This window comes from Natator depressus, chromosome 8, assembly GCF_965152275.1.
Source record: "Natator depressus isolate rNatDep1 chromosome 8, rNatDep2.hap1, whole genome shotgun sequence".
NCBI lineage: Eukaryota > Metazoa > Chordata > Testudines > Cheloniidae > Natator > Natator depressus.
In genome coordinates, this window is record NC_134241.1 from 55111167 (window position 1) to 55131887 (window position 20721).

The 20721-nt window shown below is 44.1% G+C and overlaps 1 protein-coding gene across 1 annotated transcript in view; it reads left to right on the forward strand.

Annotated features, from left to right (window-relative positions):
* The first annotated feature begins 4767 nt into the window (after window positions 1-4767).
* Window positions 4768-20721, forward strand: part of RNF2 (ring finger protein 2) — a 51953-nt gene continuing 35999 nt past the window's right edge. Inside the window, exon 1 of the mRNA XM_074961136.1 lies at window positions 4768-4916. The gene's annotated coding sequence lies outside the window, so the exon portion shown is untranslated. The remainder of the gene's footprint in view (window positions 4917-20721) is intronic.

Below are 20721 nucleotides of genomic sequence, written 5' to 3' on the forward strand. Positions count from 1 at the left end.
CAGGCGTCATTGCAGAATCAGAGCTGTGAAGACTGAGGTGTAGTATAGGATTCTGAAAACAGGACTTGTGTTAAACATTATTTGACAGAAATCTTTATCTAAAATAGGCAAAAGGTACCAGGATGCAAGTTTAAACATGTTATATAGAATTGTGAAAATAATACAGTAGATGTAGTGTACCAGTTTTATTTGGACTAAAAGTACAGCCAACCCTGAATGCTTAAAAACCATGAGTCAGATCCCACTAAATGATATTGGGTTAAAAATCATCAGTTTTTAAGAATAAATTTGGGTTCTCTTTCCCTTTTTGTGCCTTTTGGGTTCATGTTGTCCAACTGCTCTGCAACCATGAGGGCTAGAAACATGTTTTTAGATTAAAACTATGACTCTGTCAAACATAATTCCAAAAGGTGGGGCTTTATGAAAACACCAAAATATCCTGAGAGTTGTGATACTCTTGGGTTGACAATGCTGGTAAAGAAATTTTGTTAATTGTGGAAGGGATGTTAAAGTTTCTAATTAGTTTACTGGTTTGTTATAACATTTTTGTATCACCTCATAAAAGGGAACTCTGAGAAACTTGACTAAATTACCACAGTTGGATGCAGCCAGTTTCTCATTTCCCCCTATCTAGTTGTCCAGATCAGACTCCCCTTGAGGCTCTTTGCTCAGTTTCCAGCTGGACATGGTGTAGGCGAAGAGGAGCATTCCCCTTTTCTTACAAGATCTTGCCTTTAAAAAAAAAAAAAAAAAAAAGGCAGATGTTCACTTGAGACCTAAAGCCTGGCTGCTAAACTGACCAAGGATGTTTCCTTTGTCTTGTATAAAGTCTCTCTCCTTTATATAAAGTCCCAAGAGACCAAAAAAGCCCTAACCAGTGGTCCAAAAAGGCTCTTAAAAGAACACCAATCTACCCACCCCTATCTCCAGGATCCTTTACCCAGTTCATGTGGCTTTAACCAAATTCTGCTCTTAAGTAGAGTTTATAACAACAGAAGTTATACTAGTACTTCAACGTCTGGAGTGACACCATGAGGAAAAACTATGAAATAAACACAAATGTCTCTAAAAAATGGTTCAATCTGGAACTACAAACCACTAAAATGCACTCATAATGGTTTCACAGGAAATCAGAATTTCCTGAATCTGTATCATTTTGGGGGTAACTACAATAATTTTGTAATTCCCCCCCCCCCTTAAATTACGGACATTGTCGCAACCTTAGTTCTATCTTAACTTTTGTGTGTGTGTGAGGTTGTGTGTGTATTTAGGAATTTATATAGTCCTTTAGCTTTGCATGGTGATTCACAAACAGATATATTTCATGCCTCACACATGCAGTCCACGTAATACAAGAAAACTTTTAAGGAGAGAGGAGACTGGAACGCATCCCACTGAAACTGCAGGAGAAAAATGTAGGCAGGCAAAAGGTAGTTACCCAAACTGGCACCGGGACACAGCGAGACAAGTATTGCCAGAAAGACCATGAGCTATCTAATGACAAGTACTACAGACCCCAGTTCAAGGTCTCATCTGGAAATCAGATATAAGCTGCCAGAGGCGCCAACTTTCTGATTTCTCAGGGGGTGCTCTACCACCACCCCATTCTGCCCCCTCCCCCAAGTCCGACTGCACCCCGCCCTCACTCCACCTTTTTCTGCCCACGCTCCTCCGCCCCCCCCTCCCCACAGCGTTTCCTGCCTGCTGCTGAACAGCTGATCCTTGGCAGGCAGGAGGCGCTGGGGGGCAGGAGCTGATCGGGGACCACCGGTGGGCAGGAGGCACTGGGGGAGGGGATCAGTGGGGCCCGCCAGTGGGTGCTGAGCACCCTCTATTTTTTTCCCATGGGTGCTCCAGCCCCAGAGCACCCATGGAGTTGGCACCTATGCAAGCTGCCTCTTGAAGTCAGTGGTAGCTAAACATGAAAACACAAATGCAGCCCAACATGTCTTATTATAGCACAATAAAAAACTACTGCTCCCTCCTGGTATCCTCATATTGTATTGCATCTTCCTCCTCCAGTGGGCTTCACTGGTTCAGTTTCTTAATTAAAGCATGTGATGTTGAACAAAGAAAGGGAGGAGTACTGAAAAGTATTTTCGATTTCTTGGTTCAGTTTCATCATTTGGAAAGTATTGAATAATACAAAATAGTAGAAAAGGGTTTCTGCTTTAGTAGTTACTTTTTGGACTCAGCTAAAGGAAACCTGGAGCTCAGCTGGTAGAGTGGGGATAGGATGGAGGAATAGAGAGGGTACTGCATCTCCATGTCTGGAGCTCAGCTTTAGGGGCCGGGAGGTTGCGGGGTGCTAGGATGGGAGGAATAGAAGGCTAAACTTCAGGATAAGGTAGGAGCCCAAGCATTAGCACCCAGGGATTTGGGGCAGCCCAGGCTCTGCACTGAACACCTGGAGCTCAGCTAGGGAGGATAAAGGGGGAGCATTCCTTGGGTTCAGAATAAGGTTCAATGCCTAGGGGTAAAGGTTAGGTGGGGGTGAAAAGAAAGGTCTCTTTAATAGAGGACTAGAGGTAAAAGGGGGATAGAGGGTGAGGGAAGCATAGGGCTCTGCACTAATGGGCTGAACCAAGATAGGGATGGGGGCGGGGGGAGCCTGAAGGGAAGGAGCACAGAGCTTAGAACAGAAGAACGGCCATACTGGGTCAGACCAAAGGTCCATCAAGGCCAGTATCCTGTCCTCTGACAGTGGCCAATGGCAGGTGCCCCAAAGGGAATGAACAGACAGGTTATCATCAAGTGATCCATGCCCTGTCACCCAATCCCAGCTTCTGGCAAACAGGCTAGGGACACCATTCCTGCCCATCCGGGCTAATAGCCATGGATGGACCTATCTTCCATGAATCTATTCACATGAATCATGTGCGTTGTGTGAAAAAATACTTTCTTGTGTTTGTTTTAAACCTGCTTCCTATTAATTTCATTTGGTGGCCCTTGTTCTTGTATTATGAGCAGGAGTAAATAACATTTCCTTATTTTACTTTCTCCATACCACTCATGATTTTACAGACCTCTATCATATCCTCCCCTTAGTCGCCTCTTTTCCAAGATGAAAAGTCCCAGTCTTATTAATCTCTCCTCATACGGAAGCCGTTTTATACCCCTAATCATTTTTTGTTGCCCTTTTCTGAACCTTTTCCAATTCCAATATATCTTTTTTGAGATGGCGAGACCACATCTGCATGCAGTATTCAAGGTGTGCACATACCATGGATTTATATAGGGGCAATATGATATTTTTTCTTATTATCTATCCGTTTCTTGATGATTCCCAACATTCTGTTTGCTTATTTGACTGCCGCTGCACATTGAGTGGATGATTTCAGAGAACTATCCACAATGACTCCAAGATCTCTTTCTTGAGTGGGAACAGGTAATTTAGACCCCATCATTGTATATGTATAGTTAGGATTATGTTTTCCAATGTGCATTACTTTGCATTTATCAACATTAAATTTCATCTGCCATTTTGTTGCCCAGTCACACAGTTTTGTGAGATCCTTTTGTAACTCTTCGCAGTCTGCCTGGGACTTAACTATCTTGAGTAGTTTTGTATCATCTGCAAATTTTGCCACCTCACTGTTTACCCCTTTCTCCAGATCATTTATGAATATGTTCAATAGGACTGGGCCCAGTACAGATCCCTGGGGGACACCACTATTTACCTCTCTCCATTCTGAAAACTGACCATTTGTTCCTACCCTTTGTTTCCTATCTTTTAACCAGTTACCAATCCATGAGAGAACCTTCCCTCTTATCCCATGACTGCTTATTTTGCTTAAGAGCCTTTGGTGAGGGACCTTGTCAAAGGCTTTCTGAAAATCTAAATACACTATATCCACTGGATCTCCTTTGTCTGCATGCTTGTTGACCCCCTCAAAGAATTCTAGTAGATTAGTGAGGCATGATTTCCCTTTACAAAAACCATGTTGACTCTTCCCCAACAAATTATTTTCCTCTATGTGTCTGACAATTTTGTTCTTCGTGATAGTTTCAACCAATTTGCCCGGTACTGAAGTGAGGCTTACAGGCCTGTAATTGCCAGGTTCACCTCTGGAGCCTTTTTAAAAAATTGGCATCACATTAGCTATCCTCCAGTCATTTGGTACAGAAGCTGATTTAAATGATAGGTTACAGATGACAGTTAGTAGTCCTGCAATTTCACATTTGAGTTCCTTCAGAACTCTTGGGTGAATACCATCAGGTCCTGGAGACTTATTAATGTTTAGTTTATCAATTTGTTCCAAAAACTCCTCTAATGACAGCTCAGTTTGGGACAGTTCCCAAAGTTCCCAGCTTCGGCCTGTTAGTACAGAGTGAAGATGAAGGCACTGGGTGTGGAAGTGCAGGACTTGGGCTTGAGCTGCTGGAGCTAAGCTGAAGCAGGGCACTAAGGGACTGGAGCTAGGCCAAGGCAGGCTGTGCTGCCCGGGGGCAGCACGCAGGGGCTGGAGCTAGGGTGAGGGGGGCTGTGCAGCTGGGGGGGGCAGTGACACTGAGGAGCTGGAGCTAGGGTGAGGGGGGCTGTGCAGCCGAGAATGGGCGGCACTGAAGGGCTGGCACTTGACTTGGTTGAGGCGGGACCGTGCAGCCGCGGAGGGGCTAAGGGGCTGCTGGAGCTAGGCTGAAGAAGGCTGCGCCGCCGGTAGTGAGGGGAGGCGAGGCTGGGCTGGGCCTACCTCCCGCCAGCTGAGCAGTCCCACTCCCCATCGGGGGAGGGGGCTTCAGGAAACCTGGTCCCATCCCCGCTCCCCTTGCCCGGCCCCGGCCATGAATATGTAACTCCCTTCTATTTCCCGAGCTCCATTGCGGAGGCTGCCGCTCGCCATATTGTGCTGCTGGGGCTACGGCGGCTCCGCCCGCCGGAGAAGGGGCTCGGCCGAGGGGAGAGCTCGCAGCCGGTGAGCGAGGGGGCGGCGGGCAGGGCTGGGTCTGGTTCTGGTTCTGGTTCTGGGTTTCTTCCCTCGCCGGGACTGGGGTGGCTAGAGCTGCCTGGGGATCGCAGCCCATCCTTCGATGGCTCCCCGGGCGGGGCCCCTTCGTGCCGCAACCGGGGGTTGGTCCTGACAGCTCCCCACGGTGGGTCCCTTCGCCTCAGCAGTGGTTTAACCCCGGTCTCCCGCGTGAGGCGTCCATGCTCCGGGGAGGGGGCCCCAGGGCCCGAGGCGCCCCACAAACGTGCCCCCTTTGTGGCGGGTGTGTTCGCTGCTCATGAGTAGGGAGGTGTCGGTGTCTGGGTTTCTCCCCGCAGCCCGAGCTGTCTGCGCTCTGCTTCCCCTGTCTCTGTGCTGGGGGCACAGACTCCTCTGAGCCTGGGCGGCGGGATTGGCTCTGGCTGCAGACCCCGGGGTGGTTATCTTGCTGGCAGTGAGTTTCTGTCAGACATGTCAGGGATGTCCGCTCCCTCCCCCCCCCATCACCCCGGGTCTCGCTGAAGCATCTATACAGCGCTTTGCACCTCCAGAGCGCTCTGCAAACGTTGATTAATCCCTAAGGGGGATGGCAGCCCCTTCGTGTCCCTCGATTTATTGCTGGCAATCCCAGAGGGGCAGAATACACACAAAGAGCCGCGGTGCGAGGTAAATAGCGCTGCGTCGTAACCGCGAACAGTGCAAACCACAGAGAGGGCAAGATGGGTAAATGCATTTGGAGAAACGAAAGAGGATGCTATTTTACATAGCCCGGGGCAGTTATTTTTTGAGAAGGGGGTGGTAAATGTCTTGCTTTCACCTACTGACACAACCACTGTGCTATTATCAGTTTTTTGCTCTATTTTTTCGTTTAAGCCCTGTCCACACCTTCACAGTTGTGAGCGGTGGGTATTGAACGTTTAACTGCTGGTATAGAAGGTATATAATTTTCAATAGGGTATCAAAAAAAGACTTGGTTGAAGCAAGTCTTTTTATCAAGGAATTGTGAAGGCTAATGTCCATGCTAGCATTTACACTGTTTCCAGTAACAATGTAACAGCACTCCTTGCTTAAAACTTTTGCTCTGTGTTTTAGTTTGGCAGAGCCTTTTGAGAGCACTTGCCCACCTTTAACATTGTCTAAATTAATATATAAAGCAATAATTTTAAGAAATATTTTTTTTAGTTTAAATGTCTTCCTGTCCTTTTAGGGTACACACTAAACTCCATTAGTTGATTTTAGTATCTCCTTTTCTATAAAAATATTTGGGCTAGATTTTAGTCCATGAATAATCCCATTGAAATCAAGAGGATCAAGTGAACTAAGGTGATACCCAACACAAACAGGGATCAAATTCTAATACCATTATTCCTGTTGGGTATTGGGGAGATGCAATGCTGCGTGAGATCTCTAGTGATGGGACAGGTTTTTTTAAAAAAAGATTAAAAGAAAACCTTTGCATTTGAAAACATGTAGCTAGTACATATGTGAAACTATTTTTGGATAGCTTGGGAAAGCTCTTTAAATATACCTCATTCATTCTGTGACAAAGATATGATTTATTGTAGGAATTCCTGCTAGAAGTACTGCAGCTGAATTCTTCTGTTTTCATTATAAATTTATTTTTGTAATGTTACAATTTGTCATTTTTTATACATCATGTCAAACTCGGAATGGGTGTACAAGTTGTCAGCCAAGACACAGATATTTTCTTTCACAAAATGTAGTGTAAATCATATAAGCAGTTACCTTGAAGTATTATTTGACATTTAAAGATGTGTGTGTGGAGCTTTAGCCTGAATGGGTTACTTGTTTGGAGGGGGTGAAAGTGACAGTAAAGTGCCAGATCTGTGCATTTGCTAGGCATAGACATTAGTGTGAAAGTGACTGTGGAAGAGCTCCGCTGGTGGCTGGATCTAAAGCCATGTCACATATATCTCAGTGATATCGAGATAGGTTCAAAACTTTCAATTAGGGCTTTATGGCTCTGTGATCTGACACTGATATTAATAATGCAAACAAATGTTTGTTTTCTGTAGTTATTCAATTTCATAATGGCAGGAGGCTACCACAGACAATGAATTTTAGGGTGATTATTTTACTTCTTGGGTGGATAAAATGACTTGACTTTCAGCATCCTAGCTCCAAACCAGCTCTGCTGTAATTGCCAAGAAAAGCACTGCCTCTTGTCTCACTGCTTAAGTAATATGCGGAGTCCCAATGAAATATGTGGCACTCTTCTCCCTGTATCAATGGCATGTTGTGTTTTAAGAATGACATACAGTAACGTGTTGTGTACAAAGATTTGCTAGTGCCTCTTGTGTAATTAGAGCAGGGTTTTGAAACTTTAGGGGCTGATATACATTGAGGTAGAAATGTAGTTTTCAAACACGAGTCCTATCAAACACGAGACACAGATGTCTTGATACCTGTATTATTTTGAATTCCATTAAATACTGCATGCATCCGATGAAGTGGGCTGTAGCCCATGAAAGCTTATGCTCAGATAAATTTGTTAGTCTCTAAGGTGCCACAAGTACTCCTGTTCTTTTTATTAAATACTTATTTTCTTCTCTCCCAACACTCACTTAAAAGAACCAAATGAAAAATCAATGTGAAACAAAGCAAGGCGAAAAGGCATGCTAAAATATATAATGTGGAAGATAAAGTCAGCATATGAGCCACTTTTTTTGTGTGTGTGGTTCATTTAAAAAAAAGTCCAGGCACAGTCTGGGCTAGCTAGAACACCAGTATAATAATTAATCAAGGACATGCAGGAAAAACAGAGGAATCAATGTAAAGTGAATCACTAATGCGTCACATAGTTCACATAAAGCATGGGTGGAATTGCAAGTGCCTGTTTTTGATTGACTATGGGGCAAGGGCAGAGATGGTTGACTGGAGAAGAAGGGTTGTTAAATCTGATCTTATTTTATTTTTTGTGGGGGAGATTAACTGATCTATGGAGAAGTTTATTTTAAATTAAAGTAATTCAATTAAGAATGAATAGAGTTCAATGTTATCGTGGTGCATAGTCTTGTAGCAATGTAGAAATATTCAAGGAATTGTGATTTCTCCCCTCTCCCCCCACTTCCACCTCTGGATTGCAGTATCCTCTTGTGAACAGTTCGAGCAAGAGCAGCAGTATTCTTTTCTTCTACAAGGTTTAAAAAAAAAAATCCTCCTCCCTTCCACCACAAGGGGTTAAAGTTAAACTATTTCAGATCATTACTGGGTTTAAACCTGGTGTAGATATTGTTAGCCAAGATATATTTTATATATGTGGTGAGAGAGAGGCCTGAAATCCGGTGAATTACTGTTGGTTTTGTCCAACCACTAGATCAAAGTTTTCACTTACCAAATGTAACAAAAATGTTTCTGTATGAGTAATGTAGATGTAAAGCAATTATATATAAGGTTCAGTTATTTGACTTTCAGAACTTCTCTTATATATTCAGGCAATGGAATGTCTTTTTCTTGTATGCAATAAAAGTCATATCACTTTCTGGTTTTCTGCAGATGATCTGACTCACAGTAGCTGATAAGTGCTTGAGGAATAACTTGCTAATTCTTGTGGTTAATTAAATTTTCTGAAGATCAACAAAGTGGGTCTCACCAACAGAAGTTGATCCAATAAAAGACATTACTTTATCCACCTTTTCTTTCTAATATTCTGGGAGCATCACGACTACAACATACTACATTCTCTGTAGTCTATTAACTAGTATCACTGATGATCAAACTGAGTGTTAGATCTGATAATAGTGGGTTATATTGTATAAACTGTATGCTGACTAGGCAGATTTGAAAGTGGTGTTTCTCCTGATAGTTGCACGTGACCGAATCTCAACAGCTTGACTGAATCTACTTGAAATGAGCAGCTTGATGCACCTCATTGCTGTGTACCTAGGGGTTTGCTACACATAGAGATGTTCCTGGGTTACTCAGGTAAGTCACTTGCTTAAGCTAAACAAGAACAAGGCACTCTTGTTCTGGAATAATATTGTCCACAAATAGGTTGTGAATGTAGCTGTTCTTGTCCAACTCCATCTTAAGTAACTTTCAAATGTGGACAAGCCCTTAGCCACCACTCTGAGGCTGTATAATGGGCAAGACCTCACATACTCTTGCCTTGATTCTGTTGCAAGATTCCTTGATTCTGTGGTACTATGGTAAAGTTGTGGCAGAATTGCCAGGCTGCTCCAGATACATTTTTAAAAATGAGTCTTTTACTTAAATATACAAATGATAAAATTGTTTTGATATTAAATTCATTTTTATGTTGTCCTCCTGTTTTCAGTATTGCACACAGGCACTGTCAATATGAGACTAATTCAGGGGTTCTCAATCTTCATTGCACCCCAACCTGCTTCTGACAACCCCATTAAAATAGGGTTGTGACCCACTTTGGGGTCCTGACCCACGGTTTGAGAACTGCTGGACTAACTGCATCATAGAAGTTGGGGGAAGCCAGAGACTTTGGCAGCTGGGTTGAGGATAGTTGTGGGTTTTGGTGCCAGTGGTGGTGTGGACGACTGTTTGGATTATTGTGTAAGCAAGTTAGCTGTGTATTTCTGCTAAAATAATTAGCAGTGAAATTGTTAACAATATTGGCATTTTAAATTGTCAGAGTTCATAGATTATAAAACCAGAAATGCCCGTGATCATCTTGTCTGACCGCCTACATAATGCAGGCCATGGATTTCCCTGAATTGATTCCTGTTTGAACTAGAGCATATCACTTAGAAAAACATCCTTTATTGAGTTGAATGGCCAATTTATACCTCCCAGAACTATTGTTTCAGGAAGATAACACTAACTTGGTTAACTAAAAAAAATGAGCCAAGTGTACTGTGAGGGCTAGAATGGTCTTTAAAAGTGAAAGCTGTGATTCTGAAGCACAGCTCTGCCACAAGGGGTGCATTCCACAACAGGGGGATACATGGGGCGCTTTGTATCATATGCATTACCGGCAGTCTGAGTTAAGGACTGAGTATGTACTGTTTCCCAGCACTGCCCCATTCTAAAAGTGATGAGGTGCATTTCTGGCTAAGGCTTACTCTATTTGTAACCTGCTTTCTTACGCTTCATAGTTTTTTATTTTTATTTTTTTATAGGAAAGAGCTTATTGTAAAAATATGAGTCTGTTAGTTGGATAAGGGATGTCTTCCCTAGCCTGTATGATGTATTTATCCATCTCCATCATAGATTCAGATTCTCAACAATCTAAAATCTTTGTTTTGTGTGTTTTCTTTAAAATTTTTAGCCCTTTTGACTGTTGGTTGGTTTTTTAAATCTTTCCAAATGTGAGCTGATGTAGCACTGGCTAAATCTGATTTTTCAGGCTGTGAAAGTGGCTTAAACTGCCCCCATTCACCTCAGTGGGTTAACTCTGAAGTCTAATCCTGACAATCTAAGAGCCATATTTTCTAAAACTTAGGTGCCAGTCATGCACAGAACGCAGTTATAGTAGCATGCCTTACTCATGTACACAGATTACTAGAAATTGGCACACAAATCGGCAAACAAGGGACAGAAATGACAGAATGTTAAATGGTAGCGATTTCATAAAGGTTTTATTTGCTTCATCTTTGTGCAGAACTTCTATTGACCTCCTTGGGAGAGCTGCTATGGATTGTGTGTAGCATATGATCCTTATTCTGTAGCCTTAGCTCATGGACCATAATTAAAAATGTAATTTAGCTTTAGCCACAAAAGGCATGAACAGCCCTGTTTTGGATAATCTGGACTGTAATACAAAGGTTGATCCAGTTCCCACTGATGTGAATGCCAATACTTTCATATGGAGTTAAGTTTAGGTCCTTCATGGTGTGTTTTTGTTGTCTTTTTTTAAATTAGCTGTATGCTAAATCCTTATATGCTTTTAATGCCTTTGAGTTCAAGTGCTGGTCTCGTCTGTCAACCTGGGCCAGCAGTGATGACTGATAAGATAGTTTGTTTCTGTAATGATTCTTCATTTCAGTCTTGGCACAGATCTTTAATCATGTGTGACAGCTTAATACTGCTTTTAGACAAAATACAGACACCATATAAGTATAAATGTCAGTTCATTTTAGCTTGAATAGTAGGAAATTTCTGAACTACCTGTTGCATTAGTAAAGCTGAAATTTGAATTTTTATTATTTTTTGGAACAAAAAGGGAGAGATTTTTGGGTTTGTGCTAGAATTTTTTAAAACCTCATCTTGCTATGAAGGGGTGGCTTTAGTTTTAGTAATAGTCTTGTCAAAAAATTAGTGAACTTGAGTATGCATAAATATGGAAATTCCATACCAGAAATAATGAAATTGGAAGCTGAACCCAGCAACTTCCTCCATCAGCTTCTCCTGAGGGAATTCTGCACCTAAAAGTACTATGCCAAAAAATTAAAACTTATGCGAACATTTTTTAAAAAAAATTCTGAAAAATTTTGTAGATTTTATTTGTCAGTAAATAAATGTGGCTCCAGCATAGCAGTGGGGAGCACAGGCCACTGGCTGCATTGAGGTGGGAGATTACCCTGAAGCCCCCACATCCCCTGGTACAGGGACTCGTCAGTGAGGCTGCACCTGACCCTGACACAGTGTAAGGGCTGGGCCTGCCCCAGAAACACCCCAGGGCCCTGCCCCTCTGTGCCAGGTGCATCAGTGTGGGTGGGCAGGCTCAGCCCAGCAGGATCCAAGTGTGGAGGAGCATAGTGTTGGGGAATCCAGGCATGGGGTGAGAGATTTTTGTGTGGGGCAATCTGGGTGTGGGTGGCTCAGTGGAAGATCTGGATGCACAGGGGCTCGGTAGGGGGTTCCAGGTGCAGGGAAAGTGGGACTCTGCAGGGGATCCAGGGGAAGGTGGTTGTGGCTAGGTGTGGGGGGCGGAGTGGGGAGGCCCGGGTGTCGGGAGACTGGGGCTTGATGGGGTGGGGGTCCAAGTGCAGCTGGTTGGGGATCAGCGGGGGCGGGGTCTGGGTGTGGGAGGCTCGGGGGGATCCAGGTGTAGGGGGGTATGGCTTGTCAGGGTGAGGGTTCAATGGGTCTGCTTAACAGGGGAGCACCAGCTGCTGCTGAGGGGACCCTGCATGCCGGGCTCCAGGTTCCCCCTGCAATTTCCCTATCCCCTTTTCTTCTCCATCCCCCTCCCTGCATTTCCCCCCCCCCTTCCACCTCTTTCCTTCCCGACTGTCTCTTCCCCTCACACGCCTCCTTACCCAGCCCCACTGCGGCCACTCACTGTTGCACAGAAAACAGGAAGGCTCCCAGCACACAGAAGGGGAGCGTGACTGGCACAAGGACCCAGAAGGCGGTGTTCAGCTGCAGAGTCAGTGGAGCAGAGATGCAGCCTCCTTCAGTTGGGCAGCTCTGCGCTTGCAGAAACGGGGGTGGGTGGGGCAGTGGCATGTAACCCTGTGTGTGTCGTCCCTGCCCCATGTCTCTCTGGAGGTAGGCAATTCCCCCCCAAAAAACTGCGCCCATGATCGCCCCCTCCTGCTCCCCCGCCCCAACACATGGCTTACCTTTGCTTCCCTGCAGGGAAGCACAGGAATTCTGGGGGCGGGGGAGGGGGGTGTTTTCTGCGGGCTTGCAGTCATTCAGAATCCCCACCCCTTGGAGTAATCGGCACTGGTTTGGTTTCAGCAGCTTTCTTGGTATGGATATGTTGTTAGGATGGCCCCGTCTAAACTGGCAAGTTTCTGCGCAGTAAAGTGGCTTTCTGCGCTGTAACTCCTGAGGTGTACACACTGCCAAGCCACTAAGTGCGCAGAAACTGCACAGCTGTAGTGCTTTTAAAAACCACCCCGACGAGAGGCGTACAGCTTTCTGTGCTGGGGCTGTGGTGCCAGTATAGACACTGTGGCAATTACAGCGCTGCGAATGGCCTCTGGGAGGTGTCCCACAATGCCTGTTCTCACCTCTCTGGTCATCAATTTTAACTTTACTGACCTGCCCTCAGGTGACCAACTGTCATCCCCCCGTACGTTCTTTTGCAGATTCGAAAGTCCTCTTCCTGTTTGCTTGGTGATGCATGCAGTGGTCTTAGTGCATCTTTCCAGGTGGCCATGCCTGCTCCACGCACCAGGCGATCACCGACTTGGAGCAATGCCAAGCTGCTGGACCTCATCGGCATTTGGGGAGAGGAGGCTGTGCAGTCCCAGCTGCTCTCTAGCCGTAGAAATTATGATACCTACGGACAGATTTCATGATGCATGATAGAAAGGGGCCATGACTGGAACACATTGCAGTGTAGGGTAAAAATGAAGGAGCTGCAGAACGCCTACCACAAGGCGCGGGAGGTAAACCGCCACTCCGGTGCTGCGCCCACGAGCTGCCAGTTCTACGAAGAGCTGGACGCGATACTCGGTGGTGACCCCACCTCCACTGCGAAGGACCCTGTGGATACTACTTTGGCTCACGTGCCAGTCGAGAGTGGACCGAGCCAGGAGGAGGAAATCTTGGACGAAGAGGGGAAGGGGGACCCAGAGGCAGAGGATGGCTTGGAGGCCAGAGATGCATGCAGTCAGGAGCTCTTTTCTACCCCAGAGGACACTAGCCAGTCACAGCAATCTGATCTTGGCAAAACGCAAACAGGAGAGGAGGCCCCTGGTAAGTGGATCTGATTTTGGGAATTGCTGAAGCGATTTGTTGGGGGCAGGAGGGTTGCAGAAAGCAGGCTTGTCTCCCACCGCATACCTAATGTGAGTGGCGGAACAGGCTGTTGATAGACTCCCTCACTTCTCGGGAATCTCCCTCAGAGATCTCCAGGAAACTCTTGAAGATACTGGGCAATCCGCTGCCACAGGTTTCTCAGCAGAGATGCTTTGTTTTTTGCCCATTAATGGTAACTTCCCTGTGCCACTGTGCCGTCACGGAGGGAGGGGGATGGATGACCATTGCTGCACACAAGCGAGCCGCATGCGGCCAGGGCAGAAGCCGCAGTCTTGGAGAAGATTGATTCCTTTGATTCCCTGCTCAACCTCAGCAGCGAGATATCTTCCATAATGATCACATCCTGTGGAAAGTGTAGGGACAGGAATGATTATCAAGCGCTCCCTACAGTGCTGGCTCTGCCTAAGAGCCACGTGTCCAGTGTACAGCAGGGTCCGAGAAGAGTGATTCACCCTGCCCCTGTGGCTACTCACCATTATGGGGGTCTTGTGGCTCATGTGTGCTTGCCTGGGGTCAGCCAGTTAGTGACAGATGTGTGAGTACTGGCTGTGTTTTAAAGCACTGAATCAGTGTTGTCTGTGTTGCAAACAATACTGCTTCTTTAAAATGTTGCATTTAAACTTCACAGAGATGATCTTGGGAGGTCAGCCTCTCTTATTGGTGGCAGAATGGCTGCGCAGAATTAGAAAGTGACCACGAAGAACTAAGGAGCACTTTCTGCGTGAGGTTATGATGCACTCCGCTGCTGAGAAACAGGAATTGAAGGAGTGGCGGGACAGCAAGAAGAGGGACTGAAAGGTGAATGCGGCACGCCACAATGAAGCCACGGAGCGGCTTGTAAACATTATGGAGTGCCGAGCAGACATTCACCAGGCAATACTAGCTCGTCAAACCGAGCAGTTCCATGCCCATCTTCCTCTACAGCTGCTGTCACAAAACTCTTTCCCATGTGCCCCATGCCTTACACACACACATCAACCTCTTGACTCCACTCTCTACCCTCAGCATTCCACTCCTCCCTCCTCACAGTCCAGCAGTGTGGACTTGCACTACCCACTGCACTCAACACCCATCCCTCTGCAGTTTGGCCCTGCTGAAGTACAGCACCTACTGCATTGTACTCCAAAGGAGAAGGTTGGGTATGATCCCTGGACATACACAAATATGTAGCTGTCCCAGGACCCCATCTCCTCTGGAGACCTTCCCTTTCCCCCCTCCCCCTCCCTGCTCATGTATTTTTGTCGTTTGACTCGCTCCTCCGGTTGTTGTCTTTTAATAAAATAATTGTGTTGGTTTGAAAACAATCTTTATTCTATTAACTGAAAGCAAAAAGAGCACTGCAAAGCAACATGCAATTATGTTAAACCCCCTTATTGCATCATGTGCACCAGTCACCTCTTAGCATTACAAGCACTGCAGTTCCGAGCATAGCAGCAAATATTCGTGGCTTTCAGCTTCAAATTGCAGCCTCGAGGCATCCTTGATCCTTATGGGCCCGCGCTGTGCCCTTCTAATAGCTCTGGTCTCTGCTGTTCAAACTCAGCCTCCAGCCGCTGAGCTTTCACCCTTCCCTTCACAAATATTATGGAGCATACAGCACACGGCTATAAGCATAGGGATATTGTCATCGGCCATGTCCAGCTTCCTATACAAGCATCGCCAGCGGGCTTTTAAATGGCCAAAAACACACTCAACAGTCATTCTGCACTTGCTCAGCCTGTTGAACGACTCCTTGCTGCTGTCAAGTTGCCCCATGTATGGCTTCATAAGCCACAGTATTAAGGGGTAGGCGGGATCTCCCAGGATCACAGTGGGCAGTTTGACTTCCCCTACGGTGATCTTCTGGTCCGGGAAGAAAGTCCCTGCTTACAGCTTCTTGAACAGGCCAGGGTTCCGAAAGATGCATGTGTCATGCACCTTTCCAGACCACCCTGCGTTAACATCCATGAAATGGCCACAGTGATCCACAAGCGCCTGGAGGACCATTGAGAAATATCCTTTGCGATTAATGTACTCGGTGGCTAGGTGGTCTGGTGCCAGAATTGGAATGTGTGTGCCACCTATCACCCCTCCGCAGTTAGGGAAACCCATTTGTGCCAAGCTATCCACAATGTCACGCACATTGCCCAGAGTCACTGTCTTTTGGAGGATGCGATTAATGGCCCTGCACACTTCCATGAACACTACTCCAATGGTCAACTTTCCCACTCCAAACTGTTTAGCGACTGATCGGTAGCAGTCTGGAGTAGCCAGCTTCCGCAGTACAATCGCCATCCGCTTCTCCAGCGACAGGGCAGCTCTCATTCTCGTGTCCTTGTGCCACAGGGCTGAAGTGAGCTCATCACACAGTCCCATGAATGTGGCTTTCTTCATGCAAAGGTTGTGCAGCCACTGCTCATCATCTCAGATGTGCATCACGATGTGATCCCACCACTCAATGCTTGTTTCCTGAACCCAAAAGCAGCATTCCACTGTGGTCAGCACCTCTGTGAATGCCACAAGAAATCTCGTGTTGTAGCTGCTTTGCATGGTGAGATCAACGTCTCACTCCTCTTGCCTTTGTAGTTTAAGGAATAACTTGACTGCCACTCGTGACGTGTTGGTCAGAGTGGGATCCATTCCTGCAGCCTGAAAGAGGCAGGTTGTGTAATACACAACAGTTTGAAAGATGATGCCAAATGCGGATGGAAGCACAGGGATTGCTGGGATGCGAAGCAATGTAGCACAGGGCATTGAGACTGGACCCAGGATGCCCTGCGACCCCCTCCGCCTTCCACCAAGTCTTAGTAGCAAAAGAGAAAGAGATGCTCTGTGGGATAGCTGGCCAGAGTGCACCGTTCCAAATAGCTCTGCAAGTGCCACAAGTGTGAACACGCTATTCTGCAGGCAGCTGTCAGTGTGAAGGCACAACAGCGTTTTTCTTCTGCGCTCTTTGAGTGGCGTTGTAACTGCCAGCGCTGTAACTTTGCCAGTGTAGACATGCCCAATTGCTAAGAACAGTGAATCCTGAAGTGAGTTTACCAAGGAATTTCACTACATGGCCAGTGATCATGTGAGCGCTAAACTTTGGACTAAGAAGATTGCCAGTGCTGGACGTAAATTGAATATACAGCTAGACCACCTTACGAACCGAGACAGAGATTGATCCAGATGGTGCTTGATCTGCAAGGAAGCCATGTCCCTTTGGGATTTGCCGTGATGATGAAATATGAAAACTAGTGAAAATTAGCATCCTTGTGAATTTAAAGGAATTTGGGGTCACTTTAAAAGCAGGTGATAATACAGTCAAGGTGCATTGTAAGTGGAGTAAGCCAATTTATGATAATTCTGTCTGTGAGCGGGAGAAGATATTGGAAAGAGGGATCAAAACAATTTTTGGGGTAGGGTAATGACACCAAGGATTTTTTATATGGAAAAGAACAGAATGGATCCAAAAGGCTGCATACTAATGCAGACACTGGGTATGTTAAAGGGCATACAGGATCATCAGAATAAATTTGAGCTCTGTTGGTGAGAATGACATTATGTTTTAATAAAGGTGTTGTGTGTAACTTCTCCCTTTTTATGAAATGTTGTTGTAATTAGTCTGATGCCTATTAATACACAGAAGAAAAAGAGAAATATCAAACTTGAAATCACCTGGTGTTAAAAACGTGCTGCTGTCAAAGTCCTTTAGAAACCATAAAACAGCCTTAGGAATGACGGACACAATTTTTAATTCTTTAACAAATAATGCAGTAATTGTTCTCTTGACATCTAAAACAGGAGCATTGCCTCTTTTTGGTTAATGTTAACAGTGGCAATTTGCCCATCTCTGGTTTGTCGTTGCATATTCCGGGGCGGGGGGTTTGTGTGTGCGTGCAAATGCTAATTAAGCAACTATAAGAACATAACTGTCAAACTCAAATGTTTGCGAATGCAAGGATGAGCTCTTTAAGAGACAGACTGGAAATGTTGCTGCACTCTAGAGAATACTGATCAGTATATTTCACTGCCAGTAAGTTGTGAAAATTAGCAGGAAGTTTCTAGATCTTAATGCACCAGGCAAAATGTGCCAGCTTCCGTTTTTCCCCTTCAGGAGAAGGAATATAATAAAGAAATCATGTGCTATTGAATCTCTGGATCAATATTTTGTATTCCCCACTATCCGATATCGTCTGGAGGGCTTTCTTAATAGTTTCAGATGTGCTACTGGATTTTTCAGAAGCATAGTGTTGAAGAGAAATACTATTTTTTTTTTTTTTATTGGAGGTGGTTGTGGATGATCAGGGATTTGGGGGCTGGCTAAATTTAAAATTTAGATTTAAAAATTCAGAACAATTGTGATCAGGAATGAAGAAGAATACTGAAGAACTAATCTCCTCTAAAACATCCCCCACTATTAAGGGTGTCTGCCCTTAGATTGTTAAACTTCTATAAAGCCTTGCGGTCCTTTTGGACTTCTCAATTTTATTGGGTGTTTAATCATATAATTACCATTAAGGCATTTCAGTGTTTGTGGTCTTGTGTTAGATTATAGTGATTTTTCAATATTTGTTTTCGCCCTCATGGTGTCACTACAAGGCAGAATTAAGGTTAACATATGAAAATGGAGTTATGACACCCACACAACAAATTTGGTTTTCTTTTCAGAGTAACCTTAACTTGGAATTTCTGGGTTTATTATGCTTATTCTGGGGGATAATCACAACAACGCTGTAATGTGCTGAACCCTAAATTACTGATGTACTCTCAACCTTGACTGTATCTTAATGTAGCCTCTGCTAAAGGAGAAACTTTCAGTTATGAAGAATATATGTGTTGGTGGTAGTGGCGGAATCGGAGCAGATGTACGGGACCAGAGAGAGTGACTACAAATCTTTTTTTAAAAAACAACAAAAAACCACCTCAAGTGTGGCCTATGGACAAGATTTCAGTGGGCTTTTTATTTTATGGGCAGTTGAGAGAATTTTGTTAAGTTCATTAAGGACAAAGGAAAATGTCTATCTTTAAAAACCAATATTTTAGAATTACTGTTAATTTATAAAAGATTTGCTTGTAAATTCTCAGAAAAAAATCATCCTATAGTTAAACTGCTATAACTTTAGGGAAGATACATCATTTTTCATAAGAGGTTGAATTCCTGCTTTAAGTGTAAACCTTAGCTCAGTCTTGAGTATGAAGTTTAACTGGCACCTCCATAATAAAGCTAATACCTGTACATAAATGGTACTTGATAACTTGTGCCCTTGGATGTGAATTGAACATCTAGCATTCACATCAGTGGGAGTTGTGTGCCTATCTGAGATCAAACATCATCAGTAAATGCTTCACAAACTATTGTTTCTTTTTTCATATAGATACTAATCTCTTGTCTGCCATGGTGGAATTTCATTGTTGTAATTATTTTTTTGTATATAGTTACACCCAAATTTTAATTGATATTTCAACACCCACTTCTCTAAGTAGGAAAACAGAATGGTAAAGACCAGTTGTAAATGTTAGTACAGGATTATTATTAGAAGAGTTATCGCACTGTGCCTGTTTAGTTTTCAGTGTGCATTACGCTATTCTTTAAGTGTAACCAAAACTGAAGTGATTGATTTAAAATTACAAATAAAAGGGTAGAAGACGTGCTTTAAAACTTAACTTGTTTCATCATGTTTAATATACATTGTACTGTAGTGCTGTGTTATATTACTTGGATTAACATGCAATGATGAGTCCTAGTAATATTATATTACATATAATATATTTAGCAATATATGAACTCAGTAATGTACTATTCTAGCCTCTTTCAGTACACCTCTGTTCAGATCAATTCCCATCTATTTCTTCTTTATGTATCTTGAAACAAAACACCCTGATTTCCCTCTCAGATTAGGAAGGAACTGGACTGATCTAGGTTGGTCAGCGGAGAGCAGAGTGGGGAACAGAATACAAATGTGTGGGAACAAAGAGTGGCTTCTTCAGTGTAGCATCTCTCTGACATTCTTATCAGCAGATGACATAAAATAATGCTGTAATGCTAACAATTTTTAAAATAGTCCCCTAAGCATGCTGATACACATCTGTCCGCTCTTGGAAAAAGGAGGCATGATTAGTATCTATGGCCGACATCCAGGAATTCCTGTAGTCTTAGTCAATCAACCATTCTTGTCTCACTGGTCTGAGGATATTGTTACATTTCTATCCAAGACTTGAAAGGTCAACTTGCTTTCTCATCCCTGTTAGCAGGGAAACTATGGGCTTGCAAATGAAGGGGCCTACAATTTCTGCAGGAATTACTTTCTTCAATAATATTTTTTTAAAAGGCCAGGCCTTTATAGTTGTAAAGATAATCATTCGTATGTCCTCCAGTCAAGTTTTGTTAATGAGACCTAGTCTTATAGAGGTCTTTAGTTTTTTATTTGTACAACTTTCAGTTACAGGTTGGGTTTTTGTTTTTTAAACATATATAGTTATACTAGTACAACCTGTGGATGCAGTTAAACTAGTATGAATATACCTTATACTGGTATAGCTTATTCCCCTTCTTGTATGAGAATAAGCTGTACTGGTCTAAGCACCTTTATACTGGTATAACTGTGCCCATGTGAGGGAGGTTATACCATTAGGTACATCTTTTGTTTGTAGACAACCTCCAGTATTTGCAGACACGTTGCTCTGGTGCCTCATGGTTGGTACATTCCCCAACCTGCAGTAGAGAAATTAAAAAGACCCTGATCAGTCCCATTCAGGGGCAGTGCTAGAATAATTAGTTTGGGGTGGCGAAGGGGTGGTAAAGACTATTATTAAGGCAGCATGGATTTTTCTACATATACACTTTATAAAATGGGGATAAATAATGTTGGTCACAATTTACTTACCATATTGAAGCTTGATATGCCTGTTGAAAGCAGTAGTAAATCTGTCGACAACTCTCTCCAGCTGCAGAGACTCGGATAGCTTTTTTTTCAATAGTCATGACATCCAAGTCCCTTACCTGGTCACTTGTCATGCAGTTCCTCAGCTAGTCTTTCACCCATTGAAGACATGAGAATGCCCTTTCATATGCAGCATTTGATGGAGGAATACTTGTACCAATTGCACAGAATTTATGCAGCTTGTGGAAGGCAAATTTTGTATTTATCCAAAGAAATTAGCAGCTGCAGCAAATCTT